The sequence below is a fragment of the Phoxinus phoxinus genome (assembly GCF_949152265.1).
Source record: "Phoxinus phoxinus genome assembly, chromosome: 20".
NCBI lineage: Eukaryota > Metazoa > Chordata > Actinopteri > Cypriniformes > Leuciscidae > Phoxinus > Phoxinus phoxinus.
This window is the reverse complement of record NC_136895.1, coordinates 26,359,921-26,386,410: the sequence shown is the minus strand read 5'-3', so window position 1 is coordinate 26,386,410 and position 26,490 is coordinate 26,359,921. Positions and strand designations below refer to the sequence as shown.

At 38.0% G+C, this 26,490-nt stretch overlaps 1 protein-coding gene across 1 annotated transcript in view; it reads right to left on the bottom strand.

Moving 5' to 3' along the window:
* LOC306987877 (uncharacterized protein) overlaps positions 1-24,917 on the bottom strand; it is a 108,921-nt gene extending 84,004 nt beyond the window's left edge. Inside the window, exon 1 of the mRNA XM_079592492.1 lies at positions 24,330-24,917. The gene's annotated coding sequence lies outside the window, so the exon portion shown is untranslated. The remainder of the gene's footprint in view (positions 1-24,329) is intronic.
* Positions 24,918-26,490: the final 1,573 nt, after the last annotated feature.

Genomic DNA, 26,490 nt, shown 5'->3' with positions numbered 1-26,490 from the left:
TCTAGTCTGGTGGGAAATGCATAGCATTCAGGTATGACTTCGGGGGACACTCCCAGCTGCTCTACACACTGTTGAGTATTCATTGTTTTGCACAGGGCCTGGATACCAGAAGGTGATATTTCTTGCCAATCTTGTTCTTCTGTAGAGGAAGAAAAGTTGCGCGACAAAGCATCAGCATCGATGTTGTTTTTACCAGGTTTATACTGTATGTTGAAGTTGTAGGTGGATAACGCAGCTAACCACCGGTGACCAGCTGCATTGAGTTTTGCAGTAGTAAGTATGTAAGTAAGTGGGTTGTTGTCTGTTCTTACTGTAAATCGTGCACCATACAAGTAATCATGAAACTTGTCTACCACTGCCCACTTGAGTGCTAAAAACTCAAGTTGGTGGACAGGGTAGCGCTGTTCAGACGCCTTCAGCTTACGGCTGGCAAATGCTACTGGCCTTAAGCCTTCTGGGTACTCCTGGTTTAAAACTGCTCCCAAACCATTCAGGCTGGCATCTACATGCAGAATGTAGGGCCTGGTTGAATCAGCAAATGCCAACACCGGTGCATTAGTAAGACAATGGATGATCTTCTTGAATGCATCCGTACATTCTTCCGTCCACCTGCCCCCAAAAGCTTCAGACTCTTTGTAGTACACCCCTTTGTTCTTTACTGCTCTTTTGCCATGCTGAGTAGGCGGATATCCCTTGGTAAGCTCAGTAAGGGGTCTGACTATAGCAGAGTAATTCGCTATGAAGCGCCTGTAGTACCCACAGAATCCCAGGAATGATCTGAGAGATTTCAAATCAGTGGGTTGCTTCCAATTGGTTACAGCTTCAACCTTCGCTGGATCAGTGGCAATACCCTTCTCAGAAATGATATGCCCCACATATTTTACCCGAGGTTGACAGAATTGACACTTGTCAATTGAAACCTTTAATCCACTTTCTTCAAGTCTATCTAGGACTTTTAGCAGACGTTCCTCATGTTCTTCAAGTGTTTTACCGAACACTATGAGATCGTCCAAGTACACAAGTACTTCCAGCAGATTCATATCCCCTACGGCCTTCTCCATTAATCTCTGGAACGTAGCAGGGGCTCCAGAGATTCCTTGTGGCATTCTCTCAAACTGATAGAACCCAAGCGGGCATATGAAAGCGGTCTTGTCCTTATCTTCATCAGCCATCTGGATCTGATAATACCCGCTCCGTAGGTCTAAAACGGAGAACCACCTGCTTCCCGTAAGACAATCTAAAGCTTCGTCAATCCTCGGCACTGTGTATTGATCTGGGATGGTTCTTGTGTTTAGGGTTCTATAGTCGATACACATACGCACCGTTCCATTCTTCTTCCTGGCCACAACAATGGGAGAAGCATATGAACTCCTGGACTCTTTGATGATTCCAGCAGCCAACAACTCATGAAGATGACGCCGTATGTCATCAATGTCAGCAGGTGCAAGTCTACGGGATCTCTCTCGAAACGGTGTGTCATCATTCAAGCGAATGTGGTGTTCCACTCCTTTAGCGGATCCTACATCCCATTCATGGACTGAAAAGACATTCGTTCTCTCCGCCAGTTTTTGGGATAGCCTATCCTTCCAATACTTTGGAATCGGCGAATCTCCAAAATTGAACAAGCATGGATCTACAGGTAATCCTCTTGCTGACTGGTCTTTCTCCACAGTAGTAGCAACTTCAGTGGTGTATCCGTGCGCCACCACGGAACCCACAGGAATACAAACTTCTTTCTGCGATACATTTCTCAGTAGCACAGGAAATCGGTTCACTTGGATCGCTGATGAGGGAATTATAGTAGGCTTAACTAGAACCTCAGCAGGACTACTAGAAGTTAACGGTTGATCAACAACTAATATACTCTTGTCAATGGATTGCATCACCTTTACTTTGCATGTAGCTTGACACTCACTCCTCGGTGGAATACTGAGTGGACCTGGACCTGACCAGTGAATTTCAGCCACCGCATCTTCTGGGTTTGTCTGTTCTCTGGCATCCATTTTGATCGTCTTTGATTTCTGAAGATTTACTGGCATCGTGCGAACAATGTCTACTCCAGCAGACTCTTTACAAAGCTGCGCTAACCGCTGGAACATACTGGCATTGGTACCAATGAGTAATGGAACCTGTTTGGGTCCATGAGGCTCTGGACACACTAAAGCCAACACACTGATGGATTGTTGCACTCCTGTCAACTTCTCCGGAAATTGCAGCTCTACTTCCACATAGCCACGATATGGGAAACTGGAATCACTCAAGCCCCAGACAGCTAGTCCAGAAATGGGGTGAATTGGAGTATCAGCCAGGTATTGGTTATACCATTCTTCAAAGATAATGGTTACCACTGATCCACTGTCCAGCAAAGCTTGACAAGGCGTTCCATTTACCTTTACCGGAATAACAGAAGATGGTCCCACTAGTCCTTCAGGGATACTGATGGTTGGTTTGACTTGAACCGCGCTTTTCTTCACAGAACAGTTATGTTCCTCTTCAGGATCCTCCTCGTTCCTCTGTTTTCCTCTAGCTTTTCGCAGAGATTGAATGAGCTTCTGAATAACTTTCTTCTCATTTACGGGAGCTTTGCATTTTGAAGCAATGTGTCCGTCACCTCCACACCGATAGCAGAAGTAATCTTCAGAGCTTTTTGAAGATCCGGGTACTTTTGATCGGGTGAACTTCACTGAACATGCTTGGTTTCCCTCTAAAGAAATGTCTTTCTCCACTTTAGATGTTGGTTGTACTCCCATCACTTTCACTTGCTGTCTGAGTTTTGTCACTTCTTTCTTCAGAGCTTTTACCTCATAACTTTCATCAGTGAACTCTGATGCTTGCTGGTTTTTATGTTTCTTTTCAGCAATCGCATCATCCTTTGACTTAACGGTTAACTCTGCCACCATAGTTTGTAAGTCTTTGATCTCAGTTGCTAGCTCTTGAAATAATTGGTCTTTGATATTTTCACTTCCAACTCGCAATTGACGAACTGTTGGATTAGACTTTCGTCTTTCACCTTCTTGTACCTCCTCTTCCCGAATCTCATGTAGCAGATCTAGGAAATCAGGTGGGTTACTCTTTCGTTCCCTTAGCCGTAACTGAAGTAGCATTATGTCAGACTGGGTTGCTCCTCGGATGAGTTGCTCCAGACGTGCTTTTCCAGCAGACTGGGCTGGTAGCCCTCCTCTTTGTACAACTCTGATCAACATTTTCTCAAGTCTCCTCAGAAAATCCGACAAGCATTCTCCATGACGTTGCCTTAGTGCTCTGAACTTGAAATATAGATCTTCACCAGACTCTGAGCTTCCAAAAACACTTTCAATAGCGGCTAGGTACTCTTTTGGAGATGCTTCAGCATTGGTAAACCTTACTGCTTGGATAATCTCCAAGGCTGGTCCACGCAAACTCTCCACAATCCTTAACTTCTTTTCTTTTTCGGAACGATCACTTTCCTCAACCATGAGCATTGCTTGTTCCATCCAATTCTCTAAATTATCCTCTCCAGCCGGAACAGGAGTGATACCCGAAAAGGTCCTCAGCCGTCTAAAAGAACTGCTATCACTTGAGATTTTGGTGGTTTTAGCAAGCAATTCACCCACCGCCAAGATGATAGACTCAGGCGTTGAAGCATTTAACAAGTTAGATGAACTTGATTCTTGATGTTCTTTTCTTAGGCCTGATTCATCAGGCGCAATGAAACTTTCTCCTTCACCATCTAAAGCATTACCCTCCATTATGTTAGCACTCAGGATCCATGGGTCTGATCCATCAGCAGGCAATACATCAAGAGGGAGTCTCTCTGCATGCACTTTCTCACGGCATTCACAGAGCACTATAAGAGACTGTGATTCTTGGCTATACATCCGTCCTCTTACCCTGACTCTTCCAAGGGCTTTGATAGAATGCATAGTGTCTTCAATTTTAGAAACATCTGTCTCTTCTGGAATTCTACTCACAATGATGGCATAATCTGGATCAATGCCTTCACCTCGACACCAACTTTTCAAATCAGGGACTGAGAAAGAGGTCTGCAAATGAGCCATAGCTAGAGCTAAACTGTTACTTTTTACTAGAAAACTTAAAACGTGATTTTTTTTTCAATTACTAATGCTGCTGCAGTAATAAGGGAAATGGATCCCAGCGGTGCCTCCAAATTATGTAACCCCAGTGATGATACCCGCTATGTTAAAGCTGGGGCCTGGGTAAGTATTTGTTTCACAGTTATGATTACCTATAATAATCACATGTATTTGCCATTCCCTTCAGCAGCAATAAAGACTATTGAATCCAATACGGGTCTTATGAGTTTTTTTATGTATTTAAATTAGCCAAGTAAAATAATGTGAAAATAAATAAAATGTGAAAATACACTTTTTTTTAAATTAAATAAAATAAATGTCACATTAAATCCCTTTAAAGGATTTACAATGATATGGAATAAACCAAACACTTATCTTCACAAGCGTTAAACTCAATAACACAGTCTTCGAATTAGTATTAAACCCAATGAAATACTCAATAACTCAAATCAAAACTCACTTAAGTGGGCCCACATACACGCTCTCATTCACACACACACACCCTACGTTGCAGGCCTGATGGTGTCCAGAACGCGACGTGTCCCGCAAACCGATGATGTCGTGGCTTCAACTCGCAAAAGGGGCTGTCTCGCTCTCCCTCGATGCAACAGAGGAACTCTGGGCTTTTCCGGTCACCCAGAGCGCTATCTGTTGTGACGATCTGTCCCTCGTTGCCAGAGGAACTCCGGGCTTTTCCGGTCACCCGGAGCGCTATCTGGTTCGCCTCCTCTCAGACGAATGTCATCCGGCTCGTCGCTCGTGCTATTCACCACACGAGCGCATGGAGTGAATGTGCTGAGTGAAATCCATAACGAATGTCACCAATAATTGCTAAATAAAGTTCTTATTAGCAAAATACAAATGTTAATGACCGATTCTGTCTGTATATATAGCAGTGGTGGGCCGTCAGGGCCAGCAAGGCCTTCTCTGCTGGCCTAAACACTATGAGAATCACTGACTTGCACTTTAATATATTTTTTTATGAATGAGTATTAAATTATTCCCAAAAGTCCGTTCTCATAATTTCATAGCTTTTCTCTTGGTTGCGCTGCTTCCAGTAGTGTATATTTATTTTAGTGCTTTTATCCAATCATATTTCAGTCATCATGTGTTGCCAGGGTCAAATATATCTGCTTCGAGGCCTTCAGAATCGATAGTGCGGGCGCCTGTAGCTTAATGAATGGCAATGAAACTGTTGCTTTAACCAATCAGATAATCAGTCAGATTTAATCAGCCAATCAGATATCGAGTTGATTGCACCGGGGCCATCTAGCAGGCATACAATAACGTAAGCATTTTCACGCCCTTTGATTGGATGGTCAGAGCGTGTACTATTATTACTGGTAGTCAGAGCTAGCTAACCGCATCTGTAGCGAACTGTGTAAACTAAAATACCTGTAGATTTAATAGTTTTTCAACCCACAAATTCATGTTTATTTCCTTCCTCGACCACCAGCAGGTTCAAACTTACCGGAAAAAAAATCCCTTATTCAGCTTATGCGGAGTCACAGATCTATCGATCTGTCCGGGTAAAAACAGAACTGACTGCAATGTATCAGGACTTTGAAGGCAAAAGTCCCGCTGATCTCAATGATATCGTTCAAAAATCTGTGTGAGAGCTTGTGTCGGCTGTAACTTTACACATCGTCATGTTTTGCAGTGTTTTCCCTGTTTAACGTTACTGCTTCTATCGAGCAGACACTCTCAGCACTAAAGCGAATTCAAACAATGACAGAAATACGACGGGACAGACTCGACTTTCAGCACATTAACCTCGATGGCGATAGAAAAGGTTGCTGGGACTGAAAAGCACAGACAACCTGTACAACCAAGTAATTCAAGTCTTTTTGAGGAAAGAAATGAGGATGGATTTTGTGTAAAAAATCAGTTTTGGAGAGTATAATGCATTTTTTGCCCCTGTTTTTGTCCGTGCTCTGCTGAATATGATTTTCTTCCTAATTTTTCTTGTAAATTTATGATCGAAACAACTTCTTTTTTTCAAACATTAATACTATAGCCATTGAAGGATAAGACAGTGATGAGGATCCGTTTCTGAATTTATAATCGGAACGCAAGAACCACTGTACACAAAAGCCGAACTCACTCGCTCGTTTCTCTCTACCCGGCCTTTCGCGAACTCACCGCATTAACCCTATAACTGCCGGAGCAAAATAAAAACAGGAATTTCACAATTATAGAGAGTATGTGCGTGCGCTGCTACACTATTAAAAGTTATTAATTCAGGGTGGACATCACAGAAGGCCTAGGTGTAATATGCACGGCCCGCCACTGATATATAGGATTATCGTGTGAAAAACCTTTTATTCAGCCTCTACAATACTATTTTTCTCCGACTCGTCTCTCCTCTCCCCTCTCTCTTAGCCACGCCCCACTTTTCGTCAAATGCGTGATACGTGAGTATGTAAATAAACATTAAACATTAAATAATATTATATATAAATATATAACTATATACATACACATGAAGACACTGTAAAGGCACAGAATAAATAAACCTTATAAATGTAAATAAACATATTACTTTCAAACAGTAATTTAGTGTCTTTAGGATCACCGGGCTACATAATAATAATAAATAATTTAATGAAAAGGCTTATATTGACCTATTAAGATGATTTTACATCTACCTTGTAAATATATGTTTTGCTATTTTATTAAAAAGTGTATTTATATATTATATATCAATCAGATTCACAAGGCTTAATGTGTTATCAGAAGGGGCTATTATATACTATAATGCATATAGTTAAATTATAAAAAGATGCTTTAGAAATATGCTACAGTAGGAGTGTAGGCTACATGAAAATACTATTTGAATGAAATGTGTAATTATCCAAACAAAACTTTGTGATTGTGAAAATGGTCATGACTTTCAGAGGCTTATTTAAAATATGCTGTAATTATATGTATTATATAATTTATATATTATAATTTATATAATATATAATTTATATAAAGTCACTAGTTTTAACTTATGAAAAGTGCATTGTTGAACTACAAGAGTAGTACCAAACCAGTAGGTGGTGCTAATGTCCCAAAAATTTATTTACGCGTTAACACGCAATTTACGTGTTAACACGTCATTACGCGTTAACGTTAACGCGTAAATTGCGTGTTAACGCGTAAATGCGTGTTAACGCGTCAGTTTCACACGTTTTGGTCCCTTTGGCCTTCCATAGTCAACACCACTGTAGCGAGTCAGGAGTTGGCTCTGGTCCAAGATTTAAAACCCACGCGGAAGTCCATAATAGACTACGTTGATGACGTGCACATAACGTCACGTGAACATGGCGGCACCCTGTGAGATGTTTACAGTCAAAAATATTCCTTTAAAGGATCAAATGAGTTACAGTTCGTAGACTATAACAATACCTTTTAGTAAACATCTGACACTATCTGTTTATAATCGTACACTTGAAACAGGTATGCTAGCATATAGGTTACCAGTGTTTTTCCAAATTTACCACATTGTTTCTAAGCCTATTGTATTCCACTTGACCGCAGTCATTGCTCGTATGGCTATCTCACATCAAATGTATTTTTCCACCTAATGCGCCTGTATTGTTCAAACACACCCTCCTTCCATCTTAAAGATTATGTCAGTACACATACATAGCTCGGATAACTTACACAGAGCTCGATATAGCAGCATATTACTTTCATATACTGTCTTCCTGACATGTGCTGCAGATGTAAACACTCATGAAACTATAGCAGCATTAGACCACTAGAGTTGTGGGTTATTCCTACAGAATAAATTATGCTTGTAATGTGCTATTAGGCAACAGTTCACTATTACTATTGCTTATATTAGAATTATCAAATATGTTCAACACAAATAAATGCACTGATATACAACAAAGCAATTTACCATAGTTTCATCCAAAAAAAAGAGTAGGCTAACTATACAATTATTGTTCCGACTTTAAAATCATTATTTAATATATGATCAGTGTAAGATTTTACCTTAGATTGGGAACAGCATCACACAGTGCGCTTTTGTGAGTGACTGACTGAGTGGTAACTCATTTATAAATAGTATACTACCAGCACTGTGCAATGCATACTACTAGGCTACTAGTGCGCCATCTAGTGTCCTAACCAGGAAATCACCATTCCAAGATCAGCGCCACCATCCAATACACTTCAATTACAGATGATTAGACTCAGTCAAAGTTATTTCTGATTACAAATTTCTTCCAGTCATTATTGGGAAATAAAATATTGTTTTTATTGGCATTAATCACATGAACACATGAATGACATTTAATGTTAATATCATTGCTTAACAAAAAGTGGCTGCAACGTATTTATAGTAGGCTATTTATATAAAAAAATTAAAGGAAATTATAAGCCAATATATATATCACTGATTCTTGAGAGTCGGGACAAAACACGTTTTAAAACCTTTTTTTAAAAATACACACTATATCAATTAGAGTTATATGTTTCTGCAGAGAAAGGTATTAGCTATTTAACCAAGGAACAGGTTCTAAATAAAAACACATTTTTAACAAATAAACATGTTTCCCTTCAGAACTGGATTTGTGTCAACTCCGTCAGACACACTAAAAAGTAAACAATTTTAATTCTTCCAATCCAACAAGAATCTAAAGTATATTGTAATAGTGTTTAGTTACTCTGATATGTAAAAAAAAATACAATATATAAACTTAAGTTGTGATTTCACACTATTCTGAAAACTCAGATTTCTAAATATTTGCATTTTCAAACTTTGATTTTAATTTCAATATTGTAAAAACTAATTCCTTAAATAAATAAAACCTAAGAGGATGTAGATCAGATGGTCCTTTATTACAAAAACAACACCAACTGAAGGAAGAATATTTTTTTCCCCAAAAAATTAACAAAAACATACATCCAAACGTCAAAGATCTGACGGTGTTGACAAAAAATATGTGCATTGCTGATTATTGAACAGATGTGCTCTTTAAACACTACTAAAACTACTACTTGTTATTAGAGTACTGAACTTACTGTAAAGCAAACTATAATAAACATATTGCACATACACTGTTTCCAACTATTTTAAATTACACCGTTTCCAACTATAAAAAAAACAATAAGGGAAACCAGGGGCTCCCCCTCTGTCGTGATCATTTTTTTGGGCCATATCGCCCAGCCCTACACTGGCTTCTCATTTGTCTATCTGTCTCTATATATATATATATATATATATATATATATATATATATATATATATATATATATATATATATATATATATATATATATATATATATTAAATTGCTGGCAAAGTTACACGTTACACAATAATAAGCAGACCACTGCCTGCCCATTCTCTACAAGTCAGATGCGTATGGTTAAATAATGTAATGCATGCTATGTATGTGCATTTATGTGTAAATAAAATAACAGTTTAATTTTGGTGGATTTGTCAACTCCATCATCTTACAAGTCAACTCCGTCAGACATAGAACCTGACGGTGTTGACGTCTGACGGAGTTGACGTAAGGGCATGTATTTTCCACAAAAACATGTATTGTGCATTGCAGGTAGGTAGTTTTTCCTCAGTTGCTAGCTGTCCCAATAACCTCACTAAAATGCTTAAATTCAATCCACTCTGGTTTAAAAAAAAGTATCTTAACAGAAAGATGGTATTGACATGGTGCAGCTGTGACCATAGGAATATTGACATTGTTTGTCTAAAATAAAAATAAAACATACTAGAGCATATGTGGTAGTGCTGCATTCACCACAGGCAGGGAGATGAAAAGGGGTCCTCAGGGATATAGCTGACCATGCTATTTCCTGATTTAAAGAGCTTTATGAAACAATCTGACGGAGTTGACAGAAACTGAGGACACAACTTTAATAGGCAGATTTCTATGGAAAATATTGTTTGATGTTCACTTCATGCATTGTTTTTTATATGCATACCCCTTATTTTGTATTTGATATATATGTTTTCACAATTGTAGAGCTTTTTAAAAAAAAATTGGGATGGTTAATATTGTGACCTCTTGCTGAGGACAAGTGCAATAACATGGACCTTCTAACCACAGACCATACATTTAAACAAATTTTCCCCAAAAAGATAAAAAAGTTTATTCTAAAAATCAGATAGGTATATACAATTCCTTTAGATTTAACTTTGTAAGTATGTCAATCATGATGAATTTCTTAATTTTTGCTATAAATTAGACTTTTCTATGTGGGACATGTTTTTTCCCGACTCTCAAGAATCAGTGAAAAATATTCATAACAAAAGCTGTTATGAAAGCAGTAAGTCACATCCAGAAAAATTTATGGATCTATGGGGCCTCTGCTGGAAGTATATGGAAATTACACTTTATAGCTAAAACTATATTATCTGCAAAAAAAATGTCAAACCAGCAGATGGCAGAATTATGCATAGATATCATATAATAAAGGCTAGATGTCTCGTCCGCGCTGCTGGCCAATGGAGGTCGACGTCCGCACACGGCAGCCATCTTGCCACAGGGGGCTCGCTCACTTGTAACATTGTTTTAATGGTGCATGTACTTTTTAAATAACCATAACTTGCTCAATTTTCCACCGATTTTTCAAACGGGTGCAACCAGCCCCAGGGAATCAAATAATCAGAAGAGCCTCATTCAATTTAACAGCATTCAGTAATATGCAACTAATTCATCACAAGAAGCTAATCGAGACATCAATTGTTCACACAATATATAGTATTAACTGTTATTTGATTAGTTAGGGTTATATATTTGTATATCTTGTTAATCAAATAACAGTTAATACTATTGTGTGAACAATTGATGTCTCAATTAGCTTCTTGTGATGAATTAGTTGAATATTACTGAACGCTGTTGAATTGAATGAGGCTCTATCAGCTGGGCTAAATAAGCAAGCACTGTTACCGCATTCATATCAAATACAGACATTAGAGAATACATGAAAATAACATTTCAGTAATCACACCGGTAACTTCTATAACAGAGTAAAATCTCACAAGCCTACAGAAGTCATTCAACTAATGTGATGTTTAGAAGGAAAAATATTGTTTACTTGATTATAATCACTTATTAAATATACAGTTTAAGCTGCATTGGATTCCAGAATCCACCTCTTCAGGAAATATAAAGGTCCTTCACTTAGTCCAACATTTTCCTGTATTCGTCATCCGGTGGCTCTGAACTGTAAAACACTTCTCAAAATGCTTGCTATGGATGCAAAAAAACCCGCAGAAAATCAAACCGATCCAAAAAATGTTATACCTCAATAATGAATACGGAAGTGATGGTTGATTTTACTTGTTGCTAAAAACAAGTCTGGAGAACTTCACATTTTACTCATTTTGTGGATAAAAAAAAACAATTGCATTTATAGCATTTATAGGCAAGGCAAGTTTATTTATATAGAATACTGGCAATTCAAAGTGCTTTACATAACATAAGAAAAATTATCACAAAATAAAAGCAAGGAAAATACTACATTCAAAATGATTTACATAGAAAGGAATTCAAATTTCACACTATGGCAATTCAAAGTGCTTTGCATAGAAAATAAACACCAAATAAAAGCAAGGAACATTTAATCAGTAAAACATGTTAAAAATGACACTGGTCCCTATGCTTTTTATATTTGTTAGTATTTTATTCAAAACAATGGGTAAGTCATAAAGAATTGAATAATATATTGTTCCAATATACAAACGAGTGCAATATTTCATAAATTTCCAGTCACAATGAGTATAAGCATACGTTTTTGGTACTGGAAGTATTTTTCCTATAATTTTCCATATTTCAGTTTTAAGCCATGAACTATTAGCCTGGAAATCCAGGCCTAAATCTGAAAGATTAATAAGCAAAATCAACTTGTGCTCTTGTGAGAACTCTGGACTTCCAGGGTAATGAAAACACCCAGACCTGAACTGAATCACACTAATACAAACTTTGATTCGAAGCAAAACACTTTATGCAGATTAGAAAAAAGGCAAATATGTACAATGAAATGGCAAAGATTACAATGAAATACGTTTTAGCCAGCAGATGGCCCCAATACACCAAATTCGTATAATCAACCTTTTCTGATACATAAGAGGAGAGAATAGGTTAGCAAAGCTTCTTTTCTTCATCACTAAACAATTAGACCTCACATATTTTTTTTATTTTTTATCGTTACGAATTTGCAATATATGTCACAATCTTTATGATATCTATTCTGTTTTCTCCTGTTATCCTCTTGAAGCTCTGACGTCATTGACGAGAAGAACGACAGCAGTCGCAGAAGCCACGCCCATCAGCGCAGTGACGACCAATCGCAGCACAGCTTCAACTGAATCACAACAGGGGGCGTGGCCTTCTGGAGAAACTAATGAGCAATGATAAAACAGAGTTGAGATTTTCAACAAACTGACTTCAGTATCTGTTATGAACTCAAAAATATCACCTTTTATTCTCCACACAAGAAAAGACATGAGTATATAAGTAATGATGGTGATGACAGAAGCTCATTCATCATATCTGGCATCTTATGTTAGTAGTCTCGTTAAAATAAGCACATTAATTCAGTGAATGAATGAGAATAATATGATCAGTGCTGTGGTACCTGCACATGTGTGGCAGAGTGTGTGGATGTCCAGATGTGTGGTCTGGTTGCTGATGGGATTGTTCAGCACACAGCTGTAGGTGTTTTTATCCTGATATTCCACCTCCAGAGGTAGAGAGAGACTGATGCTGAGATCACACACACTGATGCTGGACAATACACTGATTCCTGCGTACCAGGAGAGAGTCGCATCACACACTTTCAACACTGATGAACACACCAGTGAACATGATGATGATGATGAAGAACAATCTCTACTGATGACAGGAACAGGTAGAAGAGCTGAGAAAGATTATAAACATCACATCAGGATACATCATATCAGTAAATAAGACGGCTCTTTTTGACCATTTTAATATGTTGAGAGAGTCTGTGATGTCATTCCAGTAGACTACTGTGATTTAAAAAAGATTCAAAAGAACACTTCATAATAATTAATAAAAAGGAAAGTGTTCAATAGGTTGAAAAAGAAAGACAAATATATGTGTGTATCTCAATGTTTATAATTTCAAAATCATTCATTTAATATGTATCTGCTTTAATTACAAACAAAATATGTTACTCACCGTAGATGGTAAGACTGAAACTCTTGCTCACACGATCTTTGATCTCTAGTGTATAAACTCCAGTATGTTCAGTTGTGGTGTGTGTGATGGTCAGAGATCCAGTTTGATCGTCCAGCTTCAGTCTGTCTCTGAATCTCCCATCAGGAACATCATCATATACAGTCTTGCTGCCGGCCATTACATTGATTTCTGCTATTAAAGTGTTTTCATCTCCAAACCTCCAGTAAATCAGATCTTCATCCATCATGTCAGTGAGACCAGAGTTTAGAGAGACTGAATCTCCCTCCATCACTGACACTGACTTCACTGCATCTGTACCAGCAAACACTCCTGGAGAACAGAGATTATTACAGATCAAGTGTCAATAACTTAAATAGACCGATGCAAAATAGAGTTTTGTATCTCTAATGAAGAACAGCAGCTCAGACATAGCTGAGATTCATATTTTTGTGATTTAGTTATCTGGCACTGTTATCACAATACATGTGATCTGTGGGAGGAGCCACACGTGTGATTGTGTCTCATCTTAAATCTGATTGGCTCCTTCAGTGCCTCTGCTCTGGAGACTAAAGGGTTATGGGAAGCCAAATAGAGCAAATCAGGTAAAGTGGTCAAAAACACCCCACTAATGTTTCACAGAGAAACACACTTGAACTAAAAGACCCAAATGAACAGTCCTTAAAGCCTTTGACTTTACTTTATACGTATATGGACATATAGTTTTATCTTAGTAGCCAGTGTATTTTTATTAAGAAACCAGTAAACTCAACAAACAGTATAAACTTCAGAGCAGCGAGATTCATCAATAATCATCTCATGTCATTGTTTAGTGGTAAAGCACGAATCCTTTGAAATAAAGGATCTGCTGTTTTTGAACCTGTCATATTTTTGTCTTAGATCTCACAAAACACAATAATAATTTAGTTTAAAGCTGCAGTCCGTCGTTTTTCCTCTTTGTCGCCATCTCTGTTCGAAATCTGCAATTGCAGTTATTCGCGGAATTATTAACTGTGCGTGGGTAGTAAATCGGCATGAAACAGCGCGGATGAACACAATGTATTGAGGAGAACCTGTCGCGTCGCTGTGGATACTACTCTCATCAGCAATCTCAAAGTATACTTTTTGAAAGTGTCAACATTAGAATTTTCATCGGGAAATCTCGTCTGAACAAGTAAGTAACATTCACTTTTGTTCTGACCAAATTCGGGGGGTGGGGGGAAGCATTGCAGTAGGCTATATCATGCTGATTAAATCTAACGATAGCTTATATCACGTCAAAACATGAAAAATATATTTTTTCTGTAGCCACTCTGAAGTCCGAAGTCTTTGTGTTTTACAACTGGTGAATCTCCAGTTGTCACTGGTGATTGTCGCTTTAAAACTTTCGGGATCCGCCATACCAAGTGCTAAGCTAAATCTCCACCTCCATCATCCACACACGCTAGCCGGGACTCCTGCCCTATGTGTACAGAAGTGACGTAATGACGCAAAGACATGCTCGAAATTCCCGCGGAAATCCACCAGTACCACTGGAATTAAAATCGTTATTACAAGCTTACCGGTTTGAATCGAGGTAAGGCAAGCAGATCGTTTTGAACACTGGCTGGTTACGTTTTTTTTCCAAAATGTCTTTTTTGATATTTTTAAACCCAAAAATGTGCCGGACTGCAGCTTTAAGCATCTTCTATCTGGAAAATCCCCTGGCTGATTATATTAAAAAAATGTATGGCTCTGTATTAAATTTCTATAAATAGCATGTATTTAAACTAAAGCAAGAAGTGATGTGTTAAAATGAATATAATTAAAACTCACCGACCAGACGGCACAAGCAGAACAACACAAACATGTGAACCATATTCAGATAATATGACTATATGAACACTTCAGAGACTGAGAGATAGTGAACTAACAGGACAGTGTTAAACTGAGAGTGTTACTGCGTCTGATTGCTCCACCAATAATATTTCAGCAACTCCCTCTTACTTCACACACACCGCTACTCTTGGTTATAAATATTCCTCTATATTCTGTATAACACTGTTGTAGATGGCGGACCGGACACAGTACCTTTTACATTTTTGCAAGCAGCAGTACATTTTTCATATTTTATTGTAGGCCTATGATCAATATTTTGCTATTTAAAGTGTGATGGTTGGGATGGTCACTAATGGTTACTAACTAACACTAACTTTGTTTTCTCGTGGCTGCATCAGCAGATCACACTCACACAAACCACACGTCTGAATATAGACACACTGATGATGCAGAAGCTGTTTATTTTCATCAACACATCAAACCGCATCTCTGTACAGAAGTCATCGAGGTTTACTTTGAGCTGCTCGAGTCTTCAAGTCAATCACACTCATGTATGGTCTGTAGCTACTTCTTGTGTAAATTGCTATTTTATAATATACGTGTTTTTCAGTTAAAATATTTGTTCAAATGCTCTGTAAATACAGACTGTATTTGCTCTGAATCCTGCTGATCATACGATCATATTCATTGATTAACAATTTAAATCCACAGGCAGTTTAATCTAAAAACACACTGTTATGTAATTTCTCTTTATCACGATAAAAAAAAACAAAAGAAACAAAATATATTACATTTTGGACAGTCACACTGCAGACAATGTAAGACTCTTTACAGGACAAAGACTGAGGCAGGAAATATTTACAAACACAGAATATTTATATATTTATAATTTATTTATATATAGGCTATACATTTAGAATCTGGTACCTCTGCTTTAAAACAGAAAATCACCCACTGAAGACCTTTCAGAACTGAACTTCTCCATGCTGACTGCACTAGATGGCGGTAAACTCCATCTGTCATAGAACACAAACAGAAGAAGAAGAAGAAGTATTGCATGCGTCACGCAGAGCCAGGCTGCGTTCGAAACCGCATACTACCCTAATATATAGTAGGGAAAAAGAGTAGGCGAGCGAAAAAGTAGGCTTGTTTGAGATGAGCAAAATCTGCGCAGAGCCGATCACCGGTGATCACCGCGAGATGCATGCCGGTTAGAAATGTGTCCGACTGCGTTCCGCCTGGCTCTGATGTCATGCTGACGTATGTCAAAAATCTCTCGCGAGCGCAAGGCACACCTGTCGGATTCTGCAGTTGAGCGCAGTTGCTCTCCACCGACTGCGCTGATCAAAAGCATGATGGGAAACGCCTTTCTGACGACACAGCTTAATGCTCATTGGTTTAAACAACCGTGATGTATTGTTCTTTTTTTAAATGTTTGAATTTAAAACTCTGATTTCGTGTTTTTATGTGTATAAATTATGTGTGAGTATTCCCAAACTCTCTGACAGTGCGATCTCTATGGATTATGTGATTATGTCATTTTTATAATAAAAAAATATATATAGGCTATATATATATATATATATAGCCTAGGCCATATATAAAAACACGTCTGTAGTAAAGAAACAAATGATTGATAAACACGTAGCCTATTTGGAGTGGGATTGAATAAGTGCTTTGGGTGTCTTGTTCATTATATCTATTTTCATATAAAAGCAACAGAACTTAAATTACATCCAGTTTATTACCAACACTGTGCACGAGCGTGAATTCCGTGAATCCCGCGATATCCATCTTTGATCTCACAGCTGTCAGATCCATGGTCAGATCCACTGTGAGAAGAGAGAACTGTCCGGCTTGCCTGCGCTTTTTTTTTCACTCCTCCCCTCACTGCAGCCGGCTACTCTCGCATACAATTCAGGCGAGGCAAGGCGCATCTCAAACAAGCCTAGTATGTACGAATCATAAAAGAGTAGGCGAGAATTACCTGGGTGACGTACTAATTATCGCGAGATTCGGACGTACGTACACTTATAGTGCGTTCGAATAAGCCTACTTTCCTACTATATAGTAGGCGAAAACAGTACGTGAAAGAAGTAGTAGCCTACGTTCGAAACATCAGCATTCATAAAAGAGTAGGCGAGAAGTTCCCGGATGGCTCACTGCTTCCAGACAGATTTTTGAGTGCTCACCCAATGGATACTTATGGAGTGAAAACAGTATCAAAACATTCCACAAATGCACACAAGATAGTAGGCTTGTTTGAGATGAGCAAAATCTGCGCAGAACCGATCACCGGTGATCAGCGCGAGATGCATGCCGGTTAGAAATGTGTCCGACTGCGTTCCGCCCATAGACAGTATCGAGAGCCTAAGTCCCGCCCCTCCGCTTCCGGCTCATGGGACCTTATTTCGGAAAAAATATGTATGGAAGTCAATGGCAAGAGATAACTTATCTTTTTATTCCGTCTGAACTGTCCCCTGAACTACACATATGATGTTTGTCAATTTAAAAGGTAAATATGAAAGTCAAGAAAGTCGCAGTTTGTCATAAAACAGAAGAGTAACGTTTAGTTGTATGTGAAAATCGCTCGATGAACTACATCTCTCGTCTCGCACTATGTAGCCTACGTCACAAGATCCGTTGCTCGTATGTGTGTATTCTGGCTCAAAACACGAGTCAGGCATGACGGCGTAACGTTAGGATTATAATGTAAGACTATAGAAAAAATGACAGACGTTAGCTTCAGTAAAGTTAGCTTCATTCATTGAGAGAAAAGGTATGACATCGCATGTGCGCCTTCTGGGTTTGTAGTCTTTGTAATTACGTATTTTCACAGTCTTATACCTCAACAGTTTTACATCAAACTGCGACTTTCTTGACTTTAAAATGTATCTTTTAAATTGACAAACATCATATGTGTAATTCAGGGCACAATTCAAACGAGATCAAAATATTTGTTGTCTCTCGCCATTGACTACCATACAATATTTTTCCGAAATAAGGTCCCATGGTGGTCGACCGGAAGGGGAGGGACTTAGGCTCTCTATATAAGAAACCCACGCGGAAGTTCATAATAGACTACGTTGATGACGTGCACATAACGTCACGTGAACATGGCGGCAGCCTGTGAGTTGTTTACAGTCAAAAATATTCCTTACTTTAAAGGATCAAATGAGTTACAGTTCGTAGACTATAATAAAACCTTTTAGTAAACATCTGACACTATCTGTTTATAATCGTACACTTGAAACAGGTATGCTAGTAACGTTATAGGTTACCAGTGTTTTTCCAAATGTACCACATTTTTCGTATGGCTATCTCACATCAAATGTATTTTTCCACCTAATGTATTGTAAACACACCCTCCTGCATTTCCATCTCAAAGATTCTGTCAGTACACATACATAGCTCGGATAACTTACACAGAGCTCGATGTAGCAGCATATTACTTTCATCTACTGTCTTCCTGACATGTGCTGCAGATGTAAACACTCATGAAACTATAGCAGCATTAGACCACTAGAGTTGTGGGTTATTCCTACAGAATAAATTATGCTTGTAATGTGCTATTAGCCAACAGTTCACTATTACTATTGCTTATATTAGAATTATCAAATATGTTCCACACAAAGAAAATTGCACTGATATACAACAAAGCAATTTACCATAGTTTCATCCCCCAAAAAAGTAGGCTAACTATACAATTATTGTTCCGACTTTAAAATCATTAATATATGACCAGTGTAAGATTTTACCTTAGATTGGGAACAGCATCACACAGTGCGCTTTTGTGACTGACTGACTGACTGAGTGGTCACTATTTTATAAATACTACCAGCAGCTGCATATTATACTAGCCTACTAGTGCGCCATCTAGTGTCCTAACCAGGCAATCACCATTCCAAGATTATCGCCACCATCCAATACACTTCAATTACAGATGATTAGACTCAGTCACTCAAGTTATTTCTGATTACAAATTTCTTCCAGTCATTATTGGGAAATCAAATATTGTTTTTATTGGCATTAATCACATGAACACATGAATGACTTTTAATGTTTATTTCATTGTTTCACAAAAAGGGGCTGCAACGTATTTATTGTATGCTATTTATATAAAAAATTAAAGGAAATGTCAAACTCTCAATCTCATTGAAAGTCATTGAGACTTTCCCTTATCTCGAACTGACTTGTGAAGATGCCGTGCACAACAACGCAATGTGACAGTAACAGAAAAATATAAAATCATATACAATTAAATGAGCCAATATAAAAAGCATTATAAAAGATAAACAGCATCAGAAGCCTGACATGTTAAAGGTGAAGGCCTTAAATGATTCAGTGATAGTTCAGTCACAGTGCACATTATTTAAGATAATAAACTCATAGGCTACATCATTTCATAACAAGCAAATTTACAGCTGTTGTGATTAAATACAATTGTTTTGTATGACAGACACTGAATTCACATGAACATACAAAGATTTTCCATAAACTTGACTGTAAAACACTCTTTTCCTTGGTTGCTAAAGAAAAACTTGTGAGGAGTCTGAGCATCTGACAGCATTTTAGATATTACACAAAATCACTCGGATTGCATTATATTTGCATTAATGTTGCTAGCACCATGCTTTAATAATGTATATAAATGTGTGTACAGTAAAATTGTTTTGTCAAACAAACTAATAAAACTGCAAAGCATCAGGGGTTGAACATTGATCAATGTGGACATCAGAACAACAGTGTTTTAATCCATTAAATGATTCCAGTTGAAAAGCTCCTAGTAAAAAAGATTCCTCCTGATGAATATGGTTGGCTGAATTTTCCAGTGTGATTGCACATATCTGATCACGCCAGGCAAAATTGCAAACCGTCACTCTTACTGTTTATTACATCAGTGAGGTTACCTGAGCACAAATACAAGAGAGAAGATCAGATCAGCAACATGCAGAAAATAGTCGTTCACTGTTTGAACTGAAATAAAGTTGTATTATACGTAATTCCATGATGTTTGACTATTAATTTAAAAAACAAAACGATAAAAATAATAATATCAACATGTGTCCAACACTAACATTTGCAAAGTAAACAAGGCAGTGATTTAGATTACAAGACTGGTGTTATTTGCCAAAAGTTTCCGGCATCGTAAGGTCCTGTTTGCACTACTATTTGCAGCACATCCTAAAATTGCTAACAAAATATTTTGTGTTGGTGCTGGCTTTGTTTTGAGGTATTTCATTTTTATTTTGTGGCTTTTTTATTGTCCGTAATGGTGACGTTATCTGTGGTCAGCTTGTCAGTTTAAAAAAGAAAGTAATGTAAAATTTACTTTCTTTTCTTAAAAACAAAGCCAGCACCAACACAAAATATTTTGTTAGCAATTTTATGATGTGCTGCAAATAGTAGTGCAAACAGGATCTTACATGATGTTCGAGATAACTCCTGATGCCGATTTTAAAATAAATCTTAAACCTCAAATGCTTCTCAAGGGTTGGATTCTGATGCACTGCTTCAATGTATATGTAATGAGTTATTATAATCAAGGTATTAATCAATATTTTTCCTTCTAAATATCAGATGAGTTGAATGACTTCTCTGGAGATTACTCTGTTATAGAAGTTACCGGTGTGATCACTGAAATGTTATTTTCATGTATTTTCTAATGTCTGTATTTGATATGAATGCAGTAACAGTGCTTGCTTATTTAGCTCGGCTTCCAGAAATTAAATATGGACTCTCAATCTGTCATTGGGTCTATATGACTCCAATCGATGTTTCCGTAGTTAATAAACATGGTTCCCTTCATCTCAGTTGCATAACATTTTGTGACTTTTTCAAAATTATCTATCTATACACACACACACACACAAACTGGGCTTGATGAAACGTTTTTTTGTTGTTCTAAAGGTGTGTAAAAAAAAAAAAAAAAAGTTTACACTTATGGTCTTTGGGCCCCACAATGAAATGAATGGGGAAATCGAAAAAAAAAATTTGCTTTTTATTTTTCATTTGTCAAAAAAAAAAGAATAAATCCAGAATAAATCAGAAATTGTTTATACCACAACGAAGGCCTGCTTCTAGAGCACAAATGCAATGTGGAACGAACATGAACACTTACACACACACACACACACACACACACACACACACACACACACCCACACACACACACACACACACACACACACACACACACACACACACACACACAGGTGTGACTGGAATAGAAAGCATTTTTATAGAAATTGGCAAATAAAATAAATAATTCCAGCATAAATCTGAAAATTCTCACACATAAATTAAGGCTTGGTACTAGAGCACTAATGCAATGTGAAATGAACATGATCACACACACATTTGCATACACACACACACACACACACACACACACACACACACACACACACACACACACACACACACACACACACAGAGACACACACACAGGTATACTAGAGCACAAAAGCAATGTGGAATGAACATGATTACACACACATGCACGTGCACGCACACAAACACACACAGGTGTGTTTACTCGTGTTCCTATCCGCCTATAGCTGTCATTTTTTTGTTTGTTTTTTGTTTTTATTTACTTTTTTTAAAATGTGTTTATTATTCTAAAGTTAATAATTTCATACATTTCGATTATTTAAATAATATGTTATTGTAATCAAGTGTTTTCTTTTAGTGGCAACTTATGTGGCAATATTGCAGTAACAAGAGACAAAAAAAATCTAAACTTTGACAAAAGTAGTGATTTAATGTATTTTAAAATGTTTAAATTATATATATATATATATATATATATATATATATATATATATATATATATATATATATATATATATATTCATAACAAAAGCTGTTATGAAAGCAGCAAGTCACATCCAGAAAAATAAATGGATCTCTATGGGGCCTCTGCTGGAAGTATATGGCAATTGCACTTTATAGCTAAAACTATATTATCTGCAAAAACATGTCAAACCAGCAGATGGCAGAATTATGCATCTAAGACCCAGATCAATATCCAGACACAACTCAGATTGAAATTTGATCATCATTAATTTTTTTTTTAATAAAAATGTAATATTTCATATGCATGCTAATGGTGTAGTTGAGGAATTTTGCAATAAATAGGTAAAAAAAAGTACTTCATATACCGCAAAACATAGCGTAAATGTATAGATAAGAAGTAAACGAAAAAAATTATATATCATGTTGTATTATTAAAATGTATCGTTTTTGTACAATCGCTCTATGCATCTTTGGGGTCATATAGATGACCACCGTAATGACGTAGGTCATATAGACCCCAAAGACCAGAAGTGTAAACAGGAAACCAAGACCATAAGAGGATTAGCATGTGTCAATACATACATCTGTTTTTTTCTAGGGTACCCATACAACAATGGTCACTGGGGTCATTGGAGCTAATAGTTTAAGGGACCATTTCTCAGTTAAAGCCTTACTTTCCATTTAGACTAAAGTGTCCTATCCTTGAGAGAAAGAACACATTATCTTGATGTTTTGAGAATACTCTTCTGTTTATAGTAAAAGCCTGGTCAAATCCAATCTTGGAAAAGATGTGTGTGGGTGTGTGTGTTACTCTTCTTGGTTACAGGTTAAGGAACCACTGGCATTATTGAAGATTGACTGAGTTGTTGTTCTGGACATGCTGGAGCCCAGCAACCCAAATCTGCGACCCGGAAGGTCACGACGTGCCTAACTTCAGGGTCCGAGTGTCAGATGCATAATCGATGGAGATATGCTTCTGTCTGTATATGTGTGGAAAATTACCATGTTTATATATTTCTTAGCCAATGAGAATCATTCAACCTAAAGTAATGACATACAGTAGCTTAGACCTTTGTGTAGGGTATAACTGCTGTGATCTTTGTAACTGTAAGTGGGGGCGGCAGTAAAACTTTTCTTTAATTTATTATAATTCTGACTCTTGTCTTAATTAGTCATTTCTAGTTCTGGGTCTTTGACTGCAAATCCCCATTCACTTCACGTGTTATATCAGGTGTTTGTAATACTTACCAATTTTTGTTTGATGAGACACTCTGTTTCGACAGCAAGTCACAACAGCAGCAACAAACACGACCAGAAGCAGAACAGCAACACCAATTGCTGCTTTATCATTACAGCACAAGATTGGTCTCCATTTGTTAAAGAGATCGACCAATCAGCGATCTGACTTGACATGTGCACCTCTCTGTTTCGGTTGTCAGTTACACTATAATATTAATAGTTTACTTAAAGGATAATTCCGGTATTTAACACCTTGAGTCTATATTGTAGTTTGTTTTGGATGAACAAGAGTGGTGGACAAATTTTTTTTGACAATGGTTCCTCTCTCGAGGTGAGCGCCCCCTGCTGGCCTCACTAACACCTCTTCCAGCAGCAACCTGGTTTTTCTCAGGAGTCTCCCATCCAAGTACTAACCTGGCTCAGCCCTGCTTAGCTTCAGTGGGCAACCAGTCTTGGGCTACAGGGTGATATGGCTGCTGGTGATATGATAGTTTAGCAGCACATTTGATTATTCCTTTAAACTCTTTACTTATTTTTTACCCATTCATATTAGGAATATGTCACTTTGAGGTCCTCACACTTTCTGTTTAACCAACCAGGGTCTCACGATCACAAAGTCGTCAGTTTTCGGTCACTAAACAGAGGTAATTGACTATACCCGAGATGGTCGCATTCACGCTTACGCAATCAAAGATACTTTTGGATAGCCCCCATGGTTTTTTGTACACTTGAATTTAAAGTAACGTTTACTTCAGGCAGATATGGCCACTACTACAGATATAAGTCGACCAACATTACTTCTCTTATATTAGCTTTGGATTGGCCATGCTGTGGTTTCCAACATAAACTTATCTAAAGTAACATTAAATTAAAATAAATTAAAAGGTAAGACACCTAGATTTATGTTGGTTAAGCAGCATTTTGCTGTCCTTAACAGAAATTCACTTCTTGTCTTTGCAAAACCAAGTAGCCTACACTTGAATTAGTGGCAAATATTAGTCATCACTAATCTGACGCAGATTTTGCGGTAACATACACATCTGTTTAATCTACTTGGGAAAACTATTTCAGAGCAAGTCAGAATAAAATCAAATGTAACAATTTATTATGTCAGATAAATTTATTATGCCAATTTCATAATCAGTTCAAAGATAATCAATACAATAGCATCAAATGCTCAGAGATAAAGAGTAAAATATATAAACCCGACATTTAGAAAAATACATGATGCTGAAGCATAGACAGTATATAAGATGGACACAGCGACCCCATAGACTTCAACGGAGAAAAGTGAAGCCCATTTGAAGCACTCACTTCCTGATCGCCAGGCGAACTGCGCAGGCTCAAACTGAGCTTGAACACGTGAGCAACGTGTCTGACAGCTGTCAGTCTTCTAGTAGCTGTGCGGAGAGAAATCTGAATCATTCCCTTCCGAATCTCTCAGAGACGGAGAGCGTGAGCATTAGCTGTCCATGAGCTAGCAGCAGGAGCAACTTTATCACTCTCTGTGGGCTACTCCCTTCACTTTATCGGACTTAATGCCTCCACGTTCCCCCGATTGCCTGCGAGCTTCTACGCCGGTCTATACGGTAATTTCTCTACTGTGCGACAGAGAGTCGCGTGAGTTATGACGCAATCGTTAGCCTATTTTTACAAAAACGGCTTCTACGGGGCCATAACGTAAGGTACAAGGTAATGGAGCCTTTTATACATTGTCGAGTTTCTTTAGAAATAAATAATGGACAAATTGAGTCTTTGGACGCCTCAGATGTAAAGTTATTCACTGTCAAAGTGACGCAAAAATGAATGGGAGTCAATGGAATGCTAACAGCAGGTGAAGTTCTGCTACATTGGCGGCGCCCGCGGAGGCTTCAGTTTCCGGCGGATGGATTACCCCCTTGTGCTGAAGTCTTTGAGGACCTTCAACAACATTATGGGCTGATCTGAGGTACAGAATCGCGCCCTGAACCTTCTTCAGCATCTCCCTAAATACTCAGACCAAGGCAGAAACCTCTTTTCAATTGTACACATGAGTTCACAGTAGGGCTGCATGATTAATCGCAATAAAACCGCACGTGATTTGGCAAAGGCTGCGATTATTTTATGTGCAGCTTTTCAGTGCAGTGTGGCTGACCAGTAGTAAATACTGCTACATTTGAACACCAGAGGGCGCTCTCACGTTATAAGAGACTCAAACTCACAGTGCTTTCAGATGGAGCAGTGTTTACAGAGCCGTACATCAATGACAAGCTGCACATAAAAGATAATCGCAGCCTTTGCGATTTCAAAATAGCAATAATCCATCTCGATTTAAGTGTGATTACATGTAAATTGCGATTAATCGTGCAGCCCTAGTTCACAGTGGGTAATTGCATTAATCACCGTCCCAGACTTAATGGGGACAGAAGTTGATTTACATGGTGGCACACCCACAGCAGTTCACAAAATATCTCTAAACTCTCCACACCTTATTACCTTTTTGGTTTACTTCTGTGGGCATGAGACTTCTTTAAACCAGTCGCACTGAGACATTCCAAATGATACCACACATGTATAATACTGTGTGATAATTATTCACATTAAACCATATAGATTTTAGGGTGGATTTCAGGTAGGGAATAATATGTAAATTGGGAGGTGATCAACTCAAGTGTGATTGTGTCTCGAGTGGGGATGGTAATATAGCAAGAGAGTTCAAATGTTAATTTCCTTTGTTTTCTCAGAGAGTAGCCCTCTCTTCCAGTTCTTCCATTTTCTCCAGTCTTACACATTCAATGTAAACATGCAACGAGTGCACAGGACACAATGGCGAAGCATTCAAGACTTACACTTAAAAATAAGTCAGATAGAATAAATGGTATGAGTATTTAGTGTGCTGTCCGAGGAGAGGACTCCAAGCTCAGTATTTGGCCCAAACCTAGAGTACTCCACCAAAAAGTTGCAATTAACGCGGACCAGCAGCCAAAAAATTATGTTTTAAACCCAAAAAAACTTGCAGAGTGCAAAGCTGGTGTGCCAATCATAGCCGCCACTCTGGCCACGTGGTATATGAGCTTTCAGCCACAGCTGAAGTGATCACAAATATAGCAGGCCTAGGTGGCAAACAAACAAGACCATCACCATCAACCCCAGTGTTTTCTTAAAGCGAGGGCCCTGGTCATCATCTGCACATGCCCCTGAGACGGACGCACTCGCATCGAGCAAGAGTCTAAGTCCATTCTCAATAATGAGATGCTCTGTGCTGGTTGAAACCTGCTTTTTGCTACACTAGTCAGACCCAAACACCTGAGGTAGTAAAGAAGTCACATTTGTAATTAAAGAGCGCATCCTGAGAATGTGCCATTATCACCCAATCATCCAGACAGCACAGGGCCTCACCATTGGCTCAGGCTCTTTTC